The following is a 20,137-nucleotide window of genomic DNA, read 5'->3' as shown; positions in this document are numbered from 1 at the left end:
ATTAGCATCATCCTTTAGTGAGAAAGGAAACAGCTTGAGGATATAGTAGTGGCGGATGTTTTCCTCACTAGTGAATAGGGTGGCTATATCGTGCAGTTTGGTAAGATGTGCTACAACCGTTTCAGACTCATAACTGTGAAAGGGATCAGATTCGGCCAGAGTGATTAACTCAGGGTCGACAAAGAATTCATAATCCTTATCAGTCATAAAGATAGGCGAAGTAGCAAACTTCAGGTCGTATTTCATCCTAGTGTTCAGAGATTTTTCTTTCCACTTGAGCAGTAATTTCTCAACATCATAGCTATCCTTACAAGCAAGAAAGTCCTCAGCTATCTGTCCCTCCATAACATAACCCTCAGGCATATCAGGCAATTCATATCTAGGAGAGCTAGTTCTAACAGGCAAAATAGCAGGTTATACTTCAATAGTATCAGCAGTTTTAGAAGTATCATCACATCTAGCAGCAACTCTAGCAATTTGTGCATCAAGGAATGCACCTAGTGGCAAAGCAGTATCAAGCATAGCATCATCATAAGCATCATGGGCAGCAGAAGTAGCATCATCAAGCACAAGCGACATATCAAGATTTCTAGCAGGAGGTGGTGTCGCAAACTTACTCATAACTGAAGGTGAATCAAGTGCGGAGCTAGATGGCAGTTCCTTACCTGTCCTCGTAGTTGAGGGCAAGACTTTAGTTCTTGGATCTTTCGGATTCCTCATAGTGACCAGCAGACGTAAATCCCAAGTGACTCAGAGAATATAGTTGTGCCTCCCCGGCAACGGCGCCAGAAAAAGGTCTTGATAACCCACAAGTATAGGGGATCGCAACAGTTTTCGAGGGTAGAGTATTCAACCCAAATTTATTGATTCGACACAAGAGGAAGCCAAAGAATATTCTCAAGTATTAGTAGTTGAGTTGTCAATTCAACCACACCTGAAAGATTTAGTATCTGCAGCAAAGTATCAGTAGCAAGGTAGTGTGATAGCAATAGTAGCAATGGTAACCAGTAGCAGCAAAGTGACAGCAGTAGCAGCAAAGTAACAGCAGTAGCAACAGAGTAACAGTAGCAGCAGTGACAGCAGTAGCAGCAAAGTAACGTAGCAAGGACCAGTAGGAAAGACTCGTAGGCATTGGATCGGTGATGGATGATTATGCCGGATGCTATTCATCATGCAACAGTTATAACACGGAGAGATATGTAACTATCTCCAGTTCGTCAATACAATGTAGGCATGTATTCCGTATGTAGTCATACGTGCTTAGGGAAAAGAACTTGCATGACATCTATTGTCCATCCCTCCCGTGGCAGCGGGGTCCTAATGGAACTACGGGATATTAAGGTTCTCCTTTTAATAAAGAACCGGACCAACGCATTAATACTTGGTGAATACATGAACTCCTCATACTATGGTCATCTCCGGGAGTGGTTCCGGCTATTGTCACTCCGGGGTTGCTGGGTCATAACACATAGTAGGTGACTACAACTTGCAAGATAGGATCAAGAACACACATATATTGGCGACAACATAATAGGTTCAGATCTGAAATCATGGCACGCGGGCCCTAGTGACAAGCATTAAGCATGGCAAAGTAGTAGCAACATCAATCTCAGAACATAGTAGATACTAGGGATCAATCCCCGTCAAAACTAACTCGATTACATGATAGATCTCATCCAACCCATCACCGTCCAGCAAGCCTACGATGAGATTACTCACGAACGGTGAAGAGCATCATGGAATTGGCGATGAAGAAAAGTTGGTGATGACAATGGCGACGATCTCCCCTCTCCGAAGCCCAGAACGGACTCCAGATCTGCCCTCCAAAGGGAGAACATGAGGTGGCGGCACCTCCATATCGTAAAACGCGATGAACTCTTCTCCTTGATTTTTTTTCCGGATGAAAGGGACTAAATAGAGCTGAGATTGGAGGCGGTGGAGCTTCGTGGGCCCCACAAGCCTGTCAGGCGCGGCCATGGGGGGCCCGCTCCTGGTGGGCTTGTGGGCTCTCATCTCCACCCCTCCGGTTGATTCTTGCGCCAGTATTTTTTATATATTCCACAAAAAAATCCCCGTAAATTTCCAGGTCATTCCGAGAACTTTTATTTCTGCGCAAAAACAACACCATGGCAATTATGCTGAAAACAGCGTTAGTCCGGGTTAGTTCCATTCAAATCATGCAAATTAGAGTCCAAAACAAGGCAAAAGAGTTTGGAAAAGTAGATACGACGGAGATGTATCAGCGCTCACTTTCCCGACGGGCTTCGTGACAAGCAAGCCCCGCCCCCAGGCTCCAGCGGCCAACAAGAGTCCTCACCTTCTGCGCGGCGAAGGTAGAGGCGCGCGCAGAGCCTCCCGGCCCAAGTCCATGCTCGGGGGCTGGGGGCTCACGCGCAGACGTTTCGCTGGAAGTAAGCGCCCCCTGAGGCCCCGCATCGCCAAGAAGAGGGGGTCCAAAGGGGGGCGCAGCACGACCCTAGGAGGGGCCACACGCAAGGGGAGTGTCACTCCCTCGGAGATCTAGAGGCCGCGGGCAAGGAAGACCGCAGGAGGCTCACACGCGAGAGACCTAGAAGGTTAAACTCCTCGGGATGCAAGGGAAGAGACCACGGGATGCTCGGTGATCTCAGGGGCAGGCAGTACCGACCCGCCTCCTCCGTCGCCGGTGGGAAGCCTGCGGAACAAAGGCTCAGAAGGATGACGCGGAAGGAAAGGACGAAGGAGGATACAAACGTTTACTCATCTAAGGTGATCCACTTCTTCTTCACCGGAGCCCGCCGAGTTTGGGGGCGGCCGCCCCCAGGCGACCTCCTCTTCCGGCCGGCGTGGGTGGCCTGGTGAGGGGGCTCGGCGGCCCTCGGCCGAAGCTCGAGGGTAGGGGAGACAATCTCCACCATCGACTGGTCGCCACCGCCGACCCCGGCTCGACCCGGAGCAAGGGCCCATTCCGACTGCGGGAGGGGTGACACGACCAGAGTTCCCGTGGGCCTGAACCCCAAGGGCCGAAACCCCCCCGGGGCCCACCTCCTTCCTAGGGAGGAACCCCCACTCATCGAAGAGCGGCATCTCCGCGACGAGAGCTTCCGGGGCCTTGAAATTATATAACGGGAGGCCATTCCGGGGAAGCTCGTCGGGATTACCGCGAGTCAGCCGACGGAGCAGAACACACAAGACGTCGGAGGAAAGAGGCATGATCTGGATCCTCATTGGGTCTGGGAGTCCTGTATAGGCCCGCATTGGATGGGAGTGGTGCTGGAGAGGAGCAATCCGGCGACAGATAAACTCCCGCACCACCATCGCCATCATCACCCCTGCCCGCTTCAATCTCTCCAGCCGGGTCAGGACCGGCGTGAGTCGGGGATCATCGAGCTCCTCGCGCATCCATCCCCGGTTCAGCATTGCGGGGATCAATGGGGGCTGGAACAGGGCCCCGACCTCGACAGTCTCTATCTGCACCCACTGCCGCTGGAACCCCTCTGCCTCGGGGAGGAGCTCGGCACCAAGGGCACCCCGGACCGATGCGTCGGCCGCTTTCAAGGACACGCATCCAGAGCACTGCTACGCAGATATTGATTCGAGAGAGAAGAAGTGGCGGAGCAATGCCACGGAAGGGGCGACGCCCACAAAGGCCTCACACAAGAACACGAAGGCCGAAAGGAGAACCAAAGAGTTGGGGTCAAGATGGAGTGCGTGGATCTGGTAATGTGAAAGCACTACATCGAGGAAGCTCGAGAACGGTGGTAGTACACCAGAAAGGAGGGCGTGGGTATGAAGAGGAACCACGGGGGACGCCATCTCGCCACGAGGACATGAACCTGGCCAGATCCGGGTGGCCCCCCACTCATTGGAGCCGGCCGCGACCACCAGTCGGACCATCTCCAACCCCTCGAATTCACCATTCTTGACCGGCCCAACGCGGGACGAGGCGCACCTTTCGGAGACATGGCGAGAAGAATGAGGGTAGGGCGACGCGGCGCGTGGGAGTCGAGAGGAAGAACCGGTGGCCGAATCGACAAGAGGTGGAGGCGACGTGCAGGCGCGAGTCAGGAGTTCCTGCACAGAGAAGACGGGTCTGCCATTTAAAGGCCTGGCCCGCACGCGTTTAGGGCCCGCGATGCTTCAGGCCGCGCTCAAGGCTTCACCAAGAGGCCAACCCAGGCGTGCCTTGGGCCCGGGGGCTACTGTCGGCGTTCTGGTAATGGGGTACACAGATCTGCCTGACTGTGGTCCAGGGTTGGCCCACTCCATCGACCTAAAACCAACGGGACCGACACCACCCAAGACAAGGCTCTCGCGAGGGGCCAAGCCTCGCAAGAAGGAACGGCGTCAAGACCCGCAGGGGCCCCCCTCAGGACCCCTCTAGAGCGTCGTATATTCCGAGGTGAGGCCCGGCCTCAGGAGTCAAGGATGACACAAGGGAAGGACACGCAAGCAGCGGACAGCAGGACGGAGCAGTTTCCCCTTTGGTGCGAAGGGGGCAAGGACGAACGCAGGTTCCCAAGGCATCTTCTAAAGGCTTCCATTCTGGTGACACAAGACCCTCGTCGTTCGCCCGCAGGACGGACGTCATCCCTGAGCCAGCCCCAGCAGCGCTGGTAGCTACTTTGCACGCGAATACCACTTTTGGGCAGGGGAAGCATGTTCCCTTGCCCCCCCTTTGAAATTGGCCATTGTGGGATCCCTTCCCGCCGAAACGATAAGGGAAGAGGACTGGGACCGCTACTATAGATAGAAGACAGGTTGCCTCGTAGAGGGGGATGGGACCAGGAATCATTCATTCACCCACCTTCGCACCACTAAGGTCGCTTAGCCTCAAGAGGCCGAAGAACACTGTACTAGCTCATCCACCAACCTCCACGAGAGGCAATCCACCAAAGCAGGAGTAGGGTTTTACGCTTCGCAACGGCCCGAACTTGGGTAAACTGTTGTGTTATGTGTTTCCCTCACCGTCGAGTGAGTTCTTCGCCATTCCCATCAAGTAGCGTGCTAGGCGAGGTCAGGCCGTGAGAGATCTTCGTACACACCCCTGAGTTCGAATCTTAAGGGTTTTGCGGAGCCCGAAATCGGACAATCGGCCTCATCAAGTACCAGTTCATAGTTTGACCATTGAATACTAGAGCTTCCCTTGTACATGGAAATGATGTGCTCCCAACAATCTTTGGCACGATCGAAGGGACGCAAATGAGCAAGATCTTCAATAGGAACAACTGCTTGAAGGATGAACAAGGCAGAGTGATTGAGCTGATTGTCGGCCTCTTTTCTTGGAGTGGGGTTTCTTGGATCATGAGGGTAGTAGCCTTGCTCGATGATTCTCCAAACTTGTGTTGAGCTGTGATTCAAATGAGCCTTTATACGGAAAACCCAGTTAGCAAAATCATTGTTAACAAGCTTAGGTGGAGGACCGAGGTTAATAATATGCGGTGGGTGAACCGGTCCTCTATAGACCACGGGAGGAGGAACCGAGGCAAAGGTATTTGCCCCACTCGTTCCTTGAGGTAATTTATATCTATCACTACTTGCATTTTCCTTTTCGGAATTGGTCCCCATATCCGAAGTTGTGGATTAACCACATGTAATGGGTCGATAGACAATTTGAAACTATCAAGGAAATCTTTGAGCATGTTCATGACCTTGATAGCCACTGAGGATCTAAAGGTGGACATGGCCTCATTTAGGTCCTCTCGGGAGACCGAGTTGCAACAGATGCCTCGGGCAACTCCACCGCCCTAACCTCATCGTCACCCATACTCTTTGGGTGGTGAAACCCTTAATAAAGAGACGAGGCCCTAATACCAATTGGAAGGATCGATATGGTCAACTAGAGCAATGAGGACTTTTTTCAGCGTTGGAATCACGTCAACTGGGCTGTTGGATCGATATGGTTAATAAACTTTTGGAGGTTTATGGGTTTATAGGATTTTTCAACGTTAAAATCACGTCAAGTGGAGCCATGATGTGGTCCTAAGCCATTAGGGCGTGCCAAGGGGAGGTGGGTGTGCCCTATTGGCTTGGCACCAAGAGGTGGCCCCCTCCGGTGGTTCTTCGCTCCAGTATTTCTTATTTCCTCCAAAAATAAACCGTCAAAAAGTTTCGAGCGATTCCGATAACTTTTATTTTCTGCACAAAAAACAACAACATGGTAATTTTGCTAAAAACAACGTTAGTGCAGGTTAGTTCTAATTAAATCATATAAATTGCATCAAAAGCATATAAAAATAGTGTAAAAGTAGGTAAATATGGCATGAATACTTCATAAATTATTGATACATTGGAGACGTATCAAGTGAAATGATTGATATGATTCTAGCAACAATAATATCAACAAATAATTTTGCACAAAGTAAAGGTTAGAAATAACCAAAAGTGGAATCATTGGAGACGAGGATGTGTTACCGAAGTTCCTTCCTTTTGAGGGGAAGTACGTCTCCGTTGGAGCCGTGTGGAGGCACAATGCTCCACAAGATGCCACTAAGGCCACCGTGTTCTCCTCACACCCTCACACAATGCGAGGTGTCGTGATTCTGTTGGAATTATGCCCTAGAGGCAATAATAAATGTATAGTTATTATTATAATTCCTGTATCAAGATAATAGTTTATTATCCATGCTATAATTGTATTGAATGAAGACTCATTTACATGTGTGGATACATAGACAAAACACCGTCCCTAGCATGCCTCTAGTTGGCTAGCCAGTTGATCGATGATAGTCAGTGTCTTCTGATTATGAACAAGGTGTTGTTGCTTGATAACTGGATCACGTCATTAGGAGAATCACGTGATGGACTAGACCCAAACTAATAGACGTAGCATGTTGATCGTGTCATTTTGTTGCTACTGTTTTCTGCGTGTCAAGTATTTATTCCTATGACCATGAGATCATATAACTCACTGACACCGGAGGAATGCTTTGTGTGTATCAAACGTCGCAACGTAACTGGGTGACTATAAAGATGCTCTACAGGTATCTCCGAAGGTGTTAGTTGAGTTAGTATGGATCAAGACTGGAATTTGTCACTCCGTGTGACGGAGAGGTATCTCGGGGCCCACTCGGTAATACAACATCACACACAAGCCTTGCAAGCAATGTAACTTAGTGTAAGTTGCGGGATCTTGTATTACGGAACGAGTAAAGAGACTTGCCGGTAAACGAGATTGAAATAGGTATACGGATACTGACGATCGAATCTCGGGCAAGTAACATACCGAAGGACAAAGGGAATGACATACGGGATTATACGAATCCTTGGCACTGAGGTTCAAACGATAAGATCTTCGTAGAATATGTAGGATCCAATATGGGCATCCAGGTCCCGCTATTGGATATTGACTGAGGAGTCTCTCGGGTCATGTCTACATAGTTCTCGAACCCGCAGGGTCTGCACACTTAAGGTTCGACGTTGTTTTATGCGTATTTGAGTTATATGGTTGGTTACCGAATGTTGTTCGGAGTCCCGGATGAGATCACGGACGTCACGAGGGTTTCCGGAATGGTCCGGAAACGAAGATTGATATATAGGATGACCTCATTTGATTACCGGAAGGTTTTCGGAGTTACCGGGAATGTACCGGGAATGACGAATGGGTTCCGGGAGTTCACCGGGGGGAACCTACCCCGGGGAAGCCCATAGGCTTTTGGGGAGACACACCAGCCCTTAGTGGGCTGGTGGGACAGCCCCAAGGGAGCCTATGCGCCAAGATAAGAAAAATCAAAGGAAAAGAAAAAAAAAAGAGGGAGAAGTGGGAAGGGAGGGGGACTCCTCCCACCAAACCAAGTCCAACTCGGTTTGGGGGGGGAGTCCTCCCCCCTTGGCTTGGCCGACCCCTTGGGAGTCCCTTGGACCCCAAGGCAAGGTCCCCCTCCCTCCTCCTATATATATGGGGCTTTTAGGGCAGATTTGAGACGATTTTCTCACGGCTGCCCGACCACATACCTCCATAGTTTTTCCTCTAGATCGCGTTTCTGCGGAGCTCGGGCGGAGCCCTGGTGAGACGAGATCATCACCAACCTCCGGAGCGCCGTCACGCTGCCGGAGAACTCTTCTACCTCTCCGTCTCTCTTGCTGGATCAAGAAGGCCGAGATCATCGTCGAGCTGTACGTGTGCTGAACGCGGAGGTGCCGTCCGTTCGGTACTAGATCGTGGGACTGATCGCGGGATTGTTCGCGGGGCGGATCGAGGGACGTGAGGACGTTCCACTACATCAACCGCGTTCTCTAACGCTTCTGTTGTACGATCTACAAGGGTACGTAGATCACTCATCCCCTCTCGTAGATGGACATCACCATGATAGGTCTTCGTGTGCGTAGGAAAATTTTTGTTTCCCATGCGACGTTCCCCAACAGTGGCATCATGAGCTAGGTTCATGCGTAGATGTCTTCTCGAGTAGAACACAAAAAGTTTTGGTGGGCGGTGATGTGTGTTTTGCTGCCCTCCTTAGTCTTTTCTTGATTCCGCGATATTGTTGGATTGAAGCGGCTTGGACCGACATTACTCGTACGCTTACGAGAGACTGGTTTCATCGTTACGAGTAACCCCCTTTGCTCAAAGATGACTGGCAAGTGACGGTTTCTCCAACTTTAGTTGAATCGGATTTGACCGAGGAGGTCCTTGGATGAGGTTAAATAGCAACTCATAGATCTCCGTTGTGGTGTTTGCGTAAGTAAGATGCGATCCTACTAGATACCCTTGGTCACCACGTAAAACATGCAACAACAAAATTAGAGGACGTCTAACTTGTTTTTGCAGGGTATGATTGTGATGTGATATGGCCAATGATGTGATGTGATATATTGGATGTATGAGATGATCATGTTGTAATAGAAATATCGACTTGCACGTCGATGGTACAGCAACCGGCAGGAGCCATAGGGTTGTCTTTATACTAACGTTTGTGCTTGCAGATGCGTTTACTATTTTGCTAGGATGTAGCTTTAGTAGTAATAGCATAAGTAGCACGACAACCCTGATGGCAACACGTTGATGGATGATCATGGTGTGGCGCCGGTGACAAGAAGATCGTGCCGGTGCTTTGGTGATGGAGATCAAGAAGCACGTGATGATGGCCATATCATGTCACTTATGAATTGCATGTGATGTTAATCCTTTCATGCACCTTATTTTGCTTAGAACGACGGTAGCATTATGAGGTGATCTCTCACTGAAATATCAAGACGAAATTGTGTTCTCCCCGACTGTGCACCGTTGCTACAGTTCGTCGTTTCGAGACACCACGTGATGATCGGGTGTGATAGACTCAACGTTCACATACAACGGGTGCAAAACAGTTGCGCACGCGGAACACTCGGGTTAAGCTTGACGAGCCTAGCATGTGCAGACATGGCCTCGGAACACATGAGACCGAAAGGTCGATCATGAATCATATAGTTGATATGATTAGCATAGGGATGCTTACCACTGAAACTACTCTCGACTCACGTGATGATCGGACTTGGGATAGTGTAAGTGGATCATGAACCACTCAAATGACTAGAGAGATGTACTTTTTGAGTGGGAGTTTAGCATATAATTTGATTAAGTTGAACTCTAATTATCTTGAACATAGTCTAAGTCCACTTTGAATATATTTGTGTTGTAGATCATGGCTCACGCAAGTGTCATCCTGAATTTTAATACGTTCCTAGAGAAAGCTAAGTTGAAAGATGATGGAAGCAACTTTGTAGACTGGGCTCGTAATCTTAAGCTAATCCTACAAGCTGGAAAGAAGGATTATGTCCTTAATGCTGCGCTAGGAGATGAACCACCCGCTACGGCTGATCAGGATGTTAAGAACGCTTGGTTAGCACGTAAGGAGGACTACTCAATAGTTCAATGTGCAGTCTTGTATGGCTTAGAGCCGGGACTTCAACGTCGCTTTGAGCGTCATGGAGCATTTGAGATGTTCCAGGAGTTGAAGTTTATCTTTCAGAAGAACGCCCGGATCGAGAGGTATGAGACCTCCGATAAATTCTATGCTTGCAAGATGGAGGAAAACTCGTCTGTCAGTGAACATGTGCTCAAAATGTCTGGGTACTCAAACCGTCTAGCTGAACTGGGGATTGAACTCCCGCAAGAAGCTATCACTGACAGAATCCTCCAATCACTACCGCCAAGCTATAAAGGCTTTGTGTTGAACTACAACATCCAAGGGATGAACAAGTCTCCCGGCGAGTTGTTTGCGATGCTGAAAGTCGCAGAGTCTGAACTCCGTAAAGAGCATCAAGTGTTGATGGTGAGCAAGACCACTAGTTTCAAGAGAAACGGCAAAGGCAAGAAGGGCAATTCAAAGAAGAGCGGCAAGCCTGTTGCCAATCCGCCGAAGAAACCCAAGGCTGGACCTAAGCCTGAAACAGAGTGCTTCTATTGCAAGGGTATGGGTCACTGGAAGCGCAATTGCCCCAAGTATCTGGCAGATAAGAAGGCGGGCAAAGAAAAATCAGGTATATTTGATATACATGTTATTGATGTGTACTTAACCGGCTCTCGTAGTAGTGCCTGGGTATTTGATACCGGTTCTGTTGCTCACATTTGCAACTCGAAGCAGGAACTGCGGAATAGACGAAGGCTGGCGAAAGACGAAGTGACGATGCGCGTAGGAAACGGTTCCAAGGTTGATGCAATCGCCGTCGGCACCGTGTCACTTCAACTACCATCGGGATTAGTGATGAACTTAAATCATTGTTATTTAGTGCCTGCGTTGAGCATGAACATTATATCGGGATCTTGTTTATTGCGAGATGGTTACTCTTTTAACTCTGAGAATAATGGTTGTTCTATTTCTATGAGTAACATCTTTTATGCTCATGCACCGAATGTGAGAGGATTGTTCATATTGAATCTTGATAGCGATACGCATATACATAACATTGAGACCAAAAGAGTTAGAGTAAACAATGATAGCGCCATATTTTTGTGGCACTGCCGCTTGGGTCATATTGGTGTAAAGCGCATGAAGAAACTCCATGCTGATGGACTTTTGGAGTCACTTGACTTTGATTCACTTGACACATGCGAACCATGCCTCATGGGCAAGATGACTAACACTCCGTTCTCCGGAACAATGGAGCGTGCAAGTGACTTGTTGGAAATCATACATACCGATGTGTGTGGTCCGATGAGCGTGGAGGCACGCGGCGGATATCGTTATTTTCTCACCTTCACTGACGATTTAAGTAGATATGGTTATGTCTACTTGATGAAGCACAAGTCTCAAACATTTGAAAAGTTCAAGCAATTTCAGAGTGAAGTAGAAAATCATCGTAACAAGAAGATCAAGTTCCTACGGTCTGATTGTGGGGGTGAATATCTGAGTTTCGAGTTTGGTACTCACTTAAGACAATGTGGAATTGTTTCGCAGTTAACACCGCCTCGAACACCACAGCGTAATGGTGTGTCCGAACGTCGTAATCGTACTTTGTTAGAGATGGTGCGATCTATGATGTCTCTTACTGATTTGTCGTTGTCATTTTGGGGTTATGCATTAGAAACAGCTGCATTCACTTTAAATAGGGCACCATCAAAATCCGTTGAGACGACACCATACGAACTGTGGTATGGCAAAAGACCAAAGTTGTCGTTTCTTAAAGTTTGGGGATGTGATGCTTATGTCAAAAAGCTTCAGCCTGAAAAGCTGGAACCCAAAGCGGAAAAGTGCGTCTTCATAGGTTACCCAAAGGAGACAGTTGGGTACACCTTCAATCTCAAATCCGAGGGCAAAGTGTTTGTTGCTAAAAACGGAACTTTTCTCGAGAAGGAGTTTCTCTCGAGAGAATTGAGTGGGAGGAAGATAGAACTTGACGAGGTTGTCGAACCTCTCATCCCTCTAGATGGTGGCGCAGGGCAAGGGGAAACCTCTGTCGTTGCGACGCCGGTTGAGGAGGAAGTTAATGATGATGATCATGAAACTCCAGTTCAAGTTTCTGTTGAACCACGCAGGTCGACGAGATCACGTGCTGCTCCAGAGTGGTACGGTAATCCCGTCTTATCAATCTTGTTGTTAGACAACAATGAACCTGCGAATTATGAAGAAGCAATGGTGGGCCCAGATTCCAACAAATGGCTAGAAGCCATGAAGTCCGAGATAGGATCCATGTATGAGAACAAAGTGTGGACTTTGGAGATACTACCTGAAGGCCGCAAGGCTATTCAGAACAAATGGATCTTTAAGAAGAAGACGGACGCTGACGGTAATGTGACCGTTTATAAAGCTCGACTTGTGGCAAAGGGTTTTTCGCAAGTTCCAGGAGTTGACTACGATGAGACCTTCTCACCCGTAGCGATGCTTAAGTCCGTCAGAATCATGTTAGCAATAGCTGCATTTTTCGATTATGAAATCTGGCAGATGGATGTCAAAACGGCGTTCCTTAACGGTTTCCTTAAGGAAGAGTTGTATATGATGCAACCCGAAGGTTTTGTCGATCCTAAAAATGCTAACAAGGTGTGCAAGCTCCAGTGATCCATTTATGGACTGGTGCAAGCATCTCGGAGTTGGAACAAACGCTTTGATGAGGTGATCAAAGCATTTGGGTTTATACAAGTGGTTGGAGAATCTTGTATTTACAAGAAAGTGAGTGGGAGCTCTGTGGCGTTTCTAATACTATATGTGGATGACATATTACTGATTGGAAACAACGTGGAGCTTTTGGAGAGCATAAAAGGTTACTTGAATAAAAGTTTCTCTATGAAGGACCTAGGAGAAGCTGCTTACATTCTAGGCATTAAGATCTATAGGGATAGATCAAAACGCCTGATAGGACTTTCACAAAGCACATACCTTGATAAAGTTTTGAAGAGGTTCAAAATGGAACAGTCCAAGAAAGGGTTCTTGCCGGTGTTACAAGGTACGAGATTGAGTAAGACTCAGTGCCCAGCAACTGATGAAGATAGAGAGCATATGCGCTCCGTCCCCTATGCTTAAGTCGTAGGCTCTATCATGTATGCAATGCTGTGCACTAGACTGGATGTTAGCCTGGCCATAAGTATGGCAGGTAGGTTCCAGAGTAATCCAGGAGTGGATCACTGGACGGCGGTCAAGAATATCCTGAAGTACCTGAAAAGGACTAAGGAGATGTTTCTCGTGTATGGAGGTGACGAAGAGCTCGCCGTAAAAGGTTACGTCGATGCAAGCTTTGACACAGATCCGGACGACTCTAAGTCGCAAACCGGATACGTATTTATTCTTAATGGGGGTGCAGTAAGCTGGTGCAGTTCCAAGCAAAGCGTCGTAGCAGATTCTACATGTGAAGCGGAGTACATGGCTGCCTCGGAGGCGGCTAAGGAGGGTGTCTGGATGAAGCAGTTCATGACGGATCTTGGAGTGGTGCCAAGTGCACTGGATCCAATAACCTTGTTCTGTGACAACACTGGTGCCATTGCCTTAGCAAAGGAACCACGGTTTCACAAGAAGACCAGACACATCAAACGACGCTTCAACCTCATCCGCGACTACGTCGAGGAGGAGGACGTAAATATATGCAAAGTGCACACGGATCTGAATGTAGCAGACCCGCTGACTAAACCTCTTCCACGGCCAAAACATGATCGACACCAGAACTGTATGGGTGTTAGATTTATTACAATGTAATTCACATGGTGATGTGAGGGCTAGATTATTGACTCTAGTGCAAGTGGGAGACTGTTGGAATTATGCCCTAGAGGCAATAATAAATGTATAGTTATTATTATAATTCCTGTATCAAGATAATAGTTTATTATCCATGCTATAATTGTATTGAATGAAGACTCATTTACATGTGTGGATACATAGACAAAACACCGTCCCTAGCATGCCTCTAGTTGGCTAGCCAGTTGATCGATGATAGTCAGTGTCTTCTGATTATGAACAAGGTGTTGTTGCTTGATAACTGGATCACGTCATTAGGAGAATCACGTGATGGACTAGACCCAAACTAATAGACGTAGCATGTTGATCGTGTCATTTTGTTGCTATTGTTTTCTGCGTGTCAAGTATTTATTCCTATGACCATGAGATCATATAACTCACTGACACCGGAGGAATGCTTTGTGTGTATCAAACGTTGCAACGTAACTGGGTGACTATAAAGATGCTCTACAGGTATCTCCGAAGGTGTTAGTTGAGTTAGTATGGATCAAGACTGGGATTTGTCACTCCGTGTGACGGAGAGGTATCTCGGGGCCCACTCGGTAATACAACATCACACACAAGCCTTGCAAGCAATGTAACTTAGTGTAAGTTGCGGGATCTTGTATTACGGAACGAGTAAAGAGACTTGCCGGTAAACGAGATTGAAATAGGTATACGGATACTGACGATTGAATCTCGGGCAAGTAACATACCGAAGGACAAAGGGAATGACATACGGGATTATACGAATCCTTGGCACTGAGGTTCAAACGATAAGATCTTCGTAGAATATGTAGGATCCAATATGGGCATCCAGGTCCCGCTATTGGATATTGACCGAGGAGTCTCTCGGGTCATGTCTACATAGTTCTCGAACCCGCAGGGTCTGCACACTTAAGGTTCGACGTTGTTTTATGCGTATTTGAGTTATATGGTTGGTTACCGAATGTTGTTCGGGGTCCCGGATGAGATCAGGGACGTCACGAGGGTTTCCGGAATGGTCCGGAAACGAAGATTGATATATAGGATGACCTCATTTGATTACCGGAAGGTTTTCGGAGTTACCGGGAATGTACCGGGAATGACGAATGGGTTCCGGGGGTTCACCGGGGGGGAACCTACCCCGGGGAAGCCCATAGGCTTTTGGGGAGACACACCAGCCCTTAGTGGGCTGGTGGGACAGCCCCAAGGGAGCCTATGCGCCAAGATAAGAAAAATCAAAGGAAAAGAAAAAAAAAGAGGGAGAAGTGGGAAGGGAGGGGGACTCCTCCCACCAAACCAAGTCCAACTCGGTTTGGGGGGGAGTCCTCCCCCCCTTGGCTCGGCCGACCCCTTGGGAGTCCCTTGGACCCCAAGGCAAGGTCCCCCTCCCTCCTCCTATATATATGGGGCTTTTAGGGTAGATTTGAGACGATTTTCTCACGGCTGCCCGACCACATACCTCCATAGTTTTTCCTCTAGATCGCGTTTCTGCGGAGCTCGGGCGGAGCCCTGCTGAGACGAGATCATCACCAACCTCCGGAGCGCCTTCACGCTGCCATAGAACTCTTCTACCTCTCCGTCTCTCTTGCTGGATCAAGAAGGCCGAGATCATCGTCGAGCTGTACGTGTGCTGAACGCGGAGGTGTCGTCCGTTCGGTACTAGATCGTGGGACTGATCGCGGGATTGTTCGCGGGGCGGATCGAGGGACGTGAGGACGTTCCACTACATCAACCGCGTTCTCTAACGCTTCTGCTGTACGATCTACAAGGGTACGTAGATCACTCATCCCCTCTCGTAGATGGACATCACCATGATAGGTCTTCGTGCGCGTAGGAAATTTTTTGTTTCCCATGCGACGTTCCCCAATAGATTCCACTATTGGTGCCCTTGAAGGCGACAACCGAACCTTTACAAACAAGGTTGGGGCATTATCCACAACTTAGTTGGAGGCTCCCAATGAGACTGCAAAGCTTCACCATAATGGAATATAGCTTCAAGTTGACCTCTTCCGTCTAAGGTGCTCAAACACCCAAGAGTAACAAGATCCGCAAGCGATTAGTGGGGGAATCAAATATGTCTTGGTGGAAGTGTAGATTGATGCCTTCTCCTCCAACCCCTAGAAAATCAACAAGAATCGTTGGCTAGGGACGGAGATCGTGCTAGAATGAGCTTAGGGGCAACAATGGAGCTTTTGGAGGATAAGAGGCAAGTCACCATGGAGAATAAGACCCACTTATATAGTGGTGGGAAATCTAACCGTTTTCTGCCTACAAAACATGCATTTTAAGCGGTAGTACCGCTCGGGGGAGCGGTGCTTCCACTTGCACGGAAGTACCAGGTTGTGCAGTCAAACTGACACGCATCAGGGGGGCGGTAGTTCCGTGTAACGACTAAGATGCGGCCCTTTCCTATTTTGGGGGTGATGCCCCAAAAGGGAAAGAGGCGCATCTAAACGTTTCGCAAGCGAGATAATAATAGCAATACATAATCGAAGAATGACAAATAGGGCATACATTTGCCATCTGACATAGATAATATAAGGTTTATATCCACACAATCATTCAGACAAGTTAGTCCCGCTACGACAACATGAAACAAGGAAAAGACTATGATATCCCGCATGCTGGCCCACGATCACGACCACGGCCTCAGTCCTCCGGGTAGTTCACGTACAGACGGTCGTTCTCCTCATCGTACTGTCGCGCTAGCTGCGTGCCATCTGGATCTCCTGCGTCGGGCATACCTGTACCTGTTGGGGTGTTGTAGTAAACTGTGAGCCACGGGGACTCAGCAATCGGATGACCTTGGTACCGAAACTAGTCAAGTTATTAGGTGAGGAAGGTTTAGTGTATAGGTTGCAGCATCCTAAGCATATATGGTGGCTAACTTACGAAGATCAGAGTTATAAATATGGTGGTCTACGCGAGCGGTCGAAGACTAGGTGATCACTAAGTGATCCTGAACACCTACTTACGTCAAACATAACCCCACCGAGTTCTCGATCGAAGAGAGGTCTTCGAAGGAGACAGTCACGGTTACGCACACAGTTGGCAGTTTTAATAGAGTTAATTCAAGTTATCTAGAACCGGATGTTAACAAATTATCCATGTTTGCCACATAACCGCGGGCACGGCTTTCCGAAAGATTAAACCCTGCAGGGGTGCTCCAACTAGTCCATCACAAACGGTCATGGGCCGCAAAGTAATCCTCTATCACAAATCTCGTGATCTCGTCGGATTCCTTAGAGGAAAAACTCAAGTTTGAGGAGACTCAAAGCTTCACCGGGATTCCTATACGCAAGATATATCACTAAGGTAAGAAAAATCCAGCAGGACCTCCTGTCGTGTCGACGACCCCGATAATAGCCGTGTATCTCCATCTCAGGACACGACGGATGAGCGATGGTTACCACGCCAAAACACCGAGTTGCCCCGGGGAGCGTAATAAGCTGCTCTGGGTTGGACCAACACTCATGAGGAGCACTGGCCCGGGTTGTTGATTAAATCCTCGGGGTAGCTATTCCCTATGCAAATTATTATTAGGTGATTAGCAAATTAAAACCAATGTTGGGTCCTGCCGGACAAGTCTTAACACTACACGATTTATCAAGGGGGTCCCCATAACAACCCCGAACGTGTTAGGAGCGATCATTTATGAAAAAAAACACCGGTAGCCGAAACTAAGGCGACAATAACGGAACAAATCACCCGGCAAAAGGCTAGGCCTACCGTCATTTACCAAGTATATAGGTGCCTTAATTAAATAGCAGTTTAAACATAATGATATCAAAATACTCATGTTATCACATAAGACAGCTGGCACCTGCAACTAGCAAAGCTAATCATTAGAAGCTGAGCAATCCTACTTAGCCAAACAACATTAGCTAGGAGGGGAAGGTGTTTGGGTTTCATGCCAATGACATGTGGCATTTTAACAAGTGGTAGGCAGCGAGAAAATATCGAAGGAAACGTGAGTCTAAGCATAACAAAACTAGATACGGTATCAAAGTCACGATCATCTTGCCTGTGATGTCTTCAGCTTGGAACTGCTCTTGATCATCCTGCACGTACTCTCCAGAATCCACGTACTCGCTCTCCGATCCCGATGCTACCCAAGATAAACATAACAGCCAATGAACACCAACACAACATGATGCAACAAACAATATGATGCATGATATGAGAAGGAAGCATGCACCACTTTTCTAGTCACTTGCATATGCATGAGATGAGTTGATAAACTTCTGGACAGAACTTCATACTAAGCTATCTTGACATGCATGAGGATGGCATGGACAGATGCATCACGAGAAAACGATGCAAAAACGTATAAATAACATAGAGAACGAAGCTACGAATCAACCAGAAACTACGAAACAAGATATGGGGTCCTACGGTTCAATTCCACCACAAGCACACTCCAATGGCACTCTTCTGGTGTTCCCAGGTTTCCACATGATCAAACAAACAAATATAAGTGGGGTGGTGCATGGGAACACACCACACCATCAACAATGCCCACACAAGCTTCAAAACAACTAAAACATGCAATATGTCCTAAACAGCATCATAGAAGTTTGTCTACAACATTCAAAGTACCTACAACCACCCAAATGAGCCAAACAAGATATGTGGCAAAAGCCATTCAAAAGCTGTACAAGCCTGAGCAAGAAGATACTGCAAAGGCATCACACATGGGAAGATCTATGGACACAAACTTGGACAAAAATAACAGATTCTGGGACTTAGTGAAAATCTCAGATTTTCACCAGCTGCTTATGCTCTGAAGCATTTTGGCAGCCTCCAAAATGATATCTACAGGAAGTGAAAGAGCATGAAATTTAACACAGAGCTAGACAAACCCAAAATCTCACAAACCTTAGTTTATTGCATGGGATGATTCCCGACACATGAGCTTGTGCAACCACATCAACAAGGGAAGAAAATAACAGCAGTTTCTCAGACTTAGTGAAAATCACAGATTTTCACAAAGCTGACAATTTCAACCAAGTGTCAACTTTGACAAGGCACAACAAGTTCATACAAACTCCTATGTATAAAACGAATACTCCATGTTGTAGAGGGGTTCACCCACTACTGCCACATCAAGGATTCATCTCCATAGGGCCGACACACCACATGACACTAAGCTCTAAACATGACATCAAGACAGAAAAATGACAGTTTATGAAGTTGCTCTAAAGTGAAATCTGATTCCACCATTGGATTCTTGGATGATTCTACCAAAAAATCATATATAATACATGGGTACTTGCATGGAACATGTAGGCACAAAGCTAGCTCGAAAAACAACATAGTAATCACTATAAGCATATAAGAGCATTATCACATGTGAAGAAATCATAAGTAGCAACACCTACACCTACACATGCACACACACAATCCCATCTATCACCACATCACACCATAGTGGCAAGCATGAGGAGTTAGCCCTCATGCACAAGTGCATATGTGCACTCATGCCCACACACACACACACATGCATGAACACATACACACATGCATATCCACACACAAATGCATACACTCACAAATGCCACATGACACTCACTCACATATACCTAGGTGTTCAAAAGAATACCCCATGGTTTGCCAAGGTCACCATGCACACACTTGCTCATGTGTGTGTGACACACACACATACACTATCACTACACACACAAGTGCATGCACAAGCACTTGCACACACACATATATCCATGTGTTGGTGCAAACTTGCACAAGTATGTGGGGGTAACCCACACACACACACACTAGTGCATATGCTCTCATGCACACATACACACAAACACCCACACACATACACCAAACATGTGCATATCCACACTACTCACCACATACACCACAAGCTAAATTAAAAGGGGGTGAAACCCACTGGTTTGTGATGTAAACACAATCAACTTGCTGCCCAAGCAAAGCCAAGTGAAACAACAATGCAAAACAACAACAAAATAAAAAGGGGGTGCACTGGGGTCGAACCCAGGACCTCTCTGACGCACAACCAGCACCTCACCACTGCGCTAGCCACATCCACTTCGACAGGGAAGGGGAATCATGCCGGCTAAGCTCTGATGTCGAGCCACTGTGCTAAACAAATAACCAAAAACAAAACGGGGCTTCACCAGGGATCGAACCCACAACCTACCCGTTGCACAAGAAACATCAACCACTGCGCTACACGATCGGAGTCTACTAGAGAGGGGGGCGTTGCTCTTTTGAGCATCCCCCTCTGTTCCTACTATAGATCGACGGCGACCGGAACAGGGGAACCACGCCAGCGTAGCTACGGGCCAAATTGGCACGGTGGCTCTAATGGGGAGGAAGAGCAGTCTACCAGAGACCCATTCCCGTGCCAACCGCAGCAGGAGGAGGCCCGCTGCAGCGGCGCACCTGTGCTCTGTATCACGGCGGCGACGGTGACAGAAGCGACGACGCTACGCATCTGGGGACTCTACGCGCGAGGGAAGAGGAAGGAGGGGATGAGCTGCTCACCCTGGCATGCTCGGGGAAGGCTCACTACGGCGTAGAGGAAG

Source organism: Hordeum vulgare, chromosome 5H, assembly GCF_904849725.1.
Source record: "Hordeum vulgare subsp. vulgare chromosome 5H, MorexV3_pseudomolecules_assembly, whole genome shotgun sequence".
Lineage (NCBI taxonomy): Eukaryota > Viridiplantae > Streptophyta > Magnoliopsida > Poales > Poaceae > Hordeum > Hordeum vulgare.
This window is presented reverse-complemented; position numbering follows the sequence as displayed.